Below are 6040 nucleotides of genomic sequence, written 5' to 3'. Positions count from 1 at the left end.
TTTTTTAGAATGTAGGACTAGGAAGTGAGTTCATGCAAAAGTAAAAAAAAAATAAGTTTATAGTCCCATCTTCCAGCACAACCTAGTGATACTGATAAAGAACCCAATCAAGTTTTACATTCTCAATCACGACAACACATATTCCATTCTCTGACTGAGTGACGTTAACCCATTGACAGATAACAGCACAGAAAAACTAAGAAGAATTTATGAATGACAACTCCAAATTGGAATCAGATTTGAGGTGCCACTAGTCATATGCTTGTATTAATGTGTTTTATCCCGTTTATCCCATCTTGTGATAAAACAAAGGTTCTGAATGGCTCAATAGGAAGGATTGCAGGAGATTGCCATAAGTTTGCAAGAACGGTATGTAGGCATAAACACACATAGAAGAGCAAGACCCTTAACCTGCAAATTGTGTGGTACGAAGGTTGACCTGTGCTCTGAACCTCCAAAATCCATGTAAAAAAGACATTTTTTCCTTTGGGATTAATAAAGTATATTAAAAAAAAAAATTGTGTGCTGAAGTAGGGACTGTGCACTGTGCAAATATAGTTTAGGAACCTGAAACAGAACTGAACTGTGTTATGGTTTAATGACCACTAGATGGTGCTAACACGTCAGTTTTGGCACAAGATCTACAGTGGAAAATTTGACTACATGAGGGGAAAAAAGCAGAGAAAAGTCAAAATGATTATTGGCAAATTAAGAAATTAACTGATTAAGCAGTAATGAACTAATTTACAGCCATGACTAGCCAGAGCTTCTTTTATTGGAAATCTGACCCTGCTTAAATGTAAAGCCCAAGTTTTTTTTATTAGGCTAACCTTTCTACCCATCATACTTCATCTAGTATACATGTTCCTCTCATGTCAATTCCCTAACAATTATATCATTTACAAACAAATAAGATTAACAAATTCATATTATTTATCCATCTATTTTCAAACATAATCCAACTTGGGATCACAGGGTTTGTTTTGGAGTTTATTCAAACAATGTTCAAGTACTGTACAGGGTAAACACCAATTCTGGAGGAGCTTCTGTCCATTGCAGAGCAAATACCGAAGCTGCCTAGGATGCCCAACTTTAGGATTGGAGAGGAAAACCAGAGTGCCAGGGGAGGAGCCTACACAAGCACCGGGAGTGTGAGCAGTGGGATTCAATGAGAATGTGAATGTGGACTCACCGTGATTCAAGGTTGCATAAAAGCAAAGTATGAATGGGGATATACTGTATACTTATTATAGGCACTATATTTACTTAAGTAAACAAAGTTAGTTCAGTAAAATCCTAGAGAAGGCAGTCATTACGCAGCTAAATGATCACCTGAATAAACATTCTGTTCTTGACAAGTTTCAGTACAGAAACTGTGTAGTAAAGTAGTAAACGAATTGCAGGTAAATGCAGACAGAGGCCATTTTATCTTTTCTCATCGTCTTAGATCTGAGTGCCGCATTTGATACCATTGATGACAATATTCTTAGAAATCACCTTAGTCGATGGGTGGGCCTCTCTGGCAGTGTCTTAACTTGGTTGGAATCCTACCTGGCAGGTAGAAAATTCCTTGTTAGTTGTGATAATTATACTTCAAAGACACATGATATTCTATATGATGTTCCACAAGGCTCTATCCTGGGTCCGCTGCTCTTTTCGATTTACATGCTTCTTTTAGGTCAGATTATCTCTGGTTACAACGTGAGTTACCACAGCTATGCTGATGACACACAGCTGTATTTATCAATAGCACCTGATGACCCTGATTCTCTTGATTCACTGATACAATGTCTTACTTGTGTTTCTGAATGGATGAGTAGTAATTTTCTCAAACTAAATAAGGAGAAAACAACAATTTTAGTGATTGGCAAAAATGGATATAATGAGGGTAGAAATAAACTTGATCCATTAGGATTAAAATTCAAGATGGAGGTAAAGAATTTAGGGGTAAATATTGACTCTGACCTAAATTTTAAATCACATATTAATCAGATTACTAGGACAGCATTTTTTTCACTTAAGAAATATTAGACCTCTTATAACACTACAAGATGCTGAGAAATTGGTTCATGCTTTTGTTTTCAGTTGGCTATATTACTGTAATGCACTCCTCTCAGGACTACCCAAAAAAGACATCAATCAATTGCAACGAGTGCAGAATGCAGCTGGAGAAATCTTAACTAGGAAAAGAAAATCCAAGCAAATTTCTCCAGCTCTGATATCACTACATTGGTTGCCTGTGTCATTCAGGATTGACTTTAAAATACTGCTTGTGGTTTACAAAGCCTTAAATAATCTCGCTCCATCTTATATATCGGAATGCCTGACACGTTATATTCCAAATTGTAACCTTAGATCTTCAAATGAGTGTCTGCTTATAATTCCAAGAGCTAAACTTAAAAGAAGTGGTGAGGCGGCCTTCTGCTGCTATGCACCTAAAATCTGGAATAGTTTACCGATAGAAATTTGCCAGACTAATATGTTGTAGCACTTTAAAAAACTGCTAAAAACTCATTACTTTAATATGGCTTTCTCATAGCTTCATTTTAGTGTAACCCTGATATTCTGTATATACATTTAATTATCATTTTTATCATATCTCCGCCATCCATACTAATCCCTACTTTCTCTGCTGTTCTTTTTCCGTTTTTCTGTGGTGGTGATCTGCGCCACCACCACCCGATCAAAGCACCGTGCAGTCCCTGCATTGATGGATTGAAGGCCAGAAGTCCACATGACCATCATCATCAGTTTCCTCCATGTGGAGCCTGAAAACGATAAGGACTGATTGAGATCATTTATGTTAGGTAGAATACTTAGAGAGGGCTGGGTGGTCTCATGGCCCCTGAACCCCAGTCAGTCAATCATTCATTCTCCAACCCGCTATATCCTAACACAGAGTCATGGAGGTCTGCTGGAGCCAATCCCAACCAGCACAGGGTGCAAGGCAGGAACAAATCCCAGGCAGGGCACCAACCCACCACAGGGCACGCACACACACACCAAGCACACACTAGGGACAATTTAGGCTCGCCAATGCACCTAATCTGTATGTCTTTAGACTGTGGGAGGAAACCGAAGCACCCGGAGGAAACCCACGCAGACACAGGGAGAACATGAAGGGAGGACCTGGGAAGCAAACCCAGGTCTTCTTACTGCGAGGCAGCAGTGCTACCACTGCACCACCTACAGATTTTTTTTTTTCTGTCCTCCTGGCCATGAGACTTTATTTTATTCTTTGTTACTTGTATTGCCTAATTTTATTTTTATATTTTTCTTTCTCACTCACTCTGAGCTACATCATTTGTATTAAAACATGCTCTAGAAATAAATGGTATTGTTATTTTAAGACAGACAAGTATGCAGATTTGCCAGTACTTTACAATGGGAGTTTTGGAAATTTCAAAAAATTGTACAGGGTACTCTATTGGAAATAACTAAAAAAAATTAACTTTCTCAATACATTTCTTTCAAGGATGTACAGTATGTGCCAAATTTCAACAAAAGACAGACAAACATGACAACATATAAACGTACGTAATAAGCGGAGTGAACAGCAGGGCAGTCAACACTGAATGATGAAAGGCTGCTGCTACCTCAGCCCGACTAGCTAGATTATTGTGAAAGAACATCTTAATTAATCCAGAAAAGCAGAATTAAAATCATAATGATGATGAATTTTTTTGAAAACCAAGAAAAAAACATGAAATTGTGACATACAGTGCATCTGGAAAGTATTCACAGCGCATCACTTTTTCCACATTTTGCTGTTACAGCCTTATTCCAAAATGGATTAAATTCTTTTTTTTCCCTCAGAATTCTACACATAACACCCCATAATAACAACGTGAAAAAAAGTTTACTTGAGGTTTTTGCAAATTTATTAAAATAGCGTGAGTTTTCTGCATTCAACTTATATGACCGACATTATAAAATGCCACAAATTATACACTAAAATCAAGCCCTGACTTCTTTGCGGGAAAAATTATCCGCGAGTATATACGGTAGTCCACACCTTACTAATATTCTAACTTACTTAACATTCCAAGGTTAAATAGAATTATAGTGGAGGTCAAGATTTTAGTTACAGGGCCCAAAAGCTGTGGAATAACCTGCCTGCTAATATAAGAGATGTCCCTTCATTCTCTTCTTTTAAATCCCAGCTGAAGACTTGCTACTTTAGTCTAGCATACCCTGAATAGAGCTGCCCCTTTGTTCGCTAATTATTTGTACAGAAATACAAGTATCACAATTTTTTGAACCTTTAATAAATCTCCTCTATTATTTTTTTCTTCTTGGTATTCTGCATATGGAAAAGTCATCTCAGATAAGGAAGTGTTGGAATCATTGCATGATAAGATTCTCTCATTAGAGTGGATGGCCAGTACAGACTCAACTATAGAAAACACAGGTATGAGGCCAGTTGGCTGAGGTCTCCAGCACTACAACCCTTTTTTTTCTCTTTCTCTTTTACAATTGTAAACTCCTCAAAACTGCCCATAGTTAATCAATTAAATAATGGACAAATGTTACTGGTTTCCAGTTATGTATAATCAGTTTCTACTTTTTTATCTGTGTGTTTTAACAAATCTGCATTTATATGTCTATCAGTTCTGTATTTAGCATAATCTATACTTGTATTGTAACCGAGAATTGTCAAAAGAGCTCTGTGCCTGCATTCAATGAAGAGTGCTATATAAAAAAGGTTATATCATAGTGTAAAGCAAGTGCCCGAGCAGAGGAAGACCGCATGTACAATTATGCATTTGGCATGCAAATGACAGGAGCGGACTGATCAGCAGCTGATCCAGCAGCCGTGAGGTTCAAACACACCATTGCAGTCCTCTTGTTGCTAGCAAAGAGAGACCGTAGTATTACCCACAATAAGGAGGAAGATGACAAGCTCCTAAAACAAAGTCAAAACAAGTTCAAAGCAGCATCTCACACATCTGTGCGCACGCACGCACACACACACACACACACACACACTCAGAGGAACTGTGTGGAAGAGTAAGCCACAGTAAGACTAGCTGTGAGCAAATCGACACTACAGTGCAGGCAATAGAAGATAAATAACTAACTAAAGAACTTATCCATCTTAATTGCATGAATTTCATGATCAGAATTCATAAGATGTGTGCCTTTTTCTATAGAAGATTAAAGTTCAACTATTGTAATTTTGTTAGGTGTTGTCGTGTGTGTATGTATACACACACACACTCTTGCATATATCGATCTTCAAGTTATACATACTGTATATACATAAATAATATTTTGCCTACTGCAACAAGTGGGTTTGGGTTATTTGATGAAAATATCTATCACCAGGTCTGGATCAGAACTGTATAGTCCTGCATCTTTTCTTTGTTACATTGTATTGTTGCACTTGTTTTGGTAATGTTATGGTGTATGCTGAACATATGTTGGTTTGCCTATGCACCGGGGACAGTATGGAACAAAACTTATATACTATGCATGTGAATGAATGACAATAAAAGTTGAGTTGAACAGACAAAGTGAAAGTATTTAATGTAGACTATTACAAATTTATGAACCTCATTCATAAATTGTGTAGATTGCTTAATATTTCTGATGACACAGCTAGAAAATGAAGTAGAGGTCCCTCACTTTAACCTACATTTTATTAATTGTACTTAAATTACTGCAATAATCCCTCAGAAAATGTGAGATTTTTCAGGTTACTTTTTACACAAATCAGCTTTGGAAAAAGAAGAATAAGGAAACATTTTTAACAAAAGATCCACTTTTAACTAGTTATATTTAAAAGGAAGTATGTTACATCTAAAAATACATGAAACTGAACTTGGTAACAGGTGGCCAGTATGGTAGCACAATGGTTAGCACTGCTGTCTCACAGTTTCAGGGTCCAGAGTCTGAAAGCCAGTTTGATGTCTCGCTACGTTGATTTTGCAAATTCACTTCATGTTTCTGTGGGTTTTTGCAGGTAGCCCTCCCACATCCCAAAGAAGTGCAGATTAGGTTAAACAATGAGTATAAACTGCTCTAGTAAGAATGAGTG

This window comes from Polypterus senegalus, chromosome 17 (assembly GCF_016835505.1).
Source record: "Polypterus senegalus isolate Bchr_013 chromosome 17, ASM1683550v1, whole genome shotgun sequence".
Taxonomy (NCBI): Eukaryota; Metazoa; Chordata; class Cladistia; order Polypteriformes; family Polypteridae; genus Polypterus; species Polypterus senegalus.
This window is presented reverse-complemented; position numbering follows the sequence as displayed.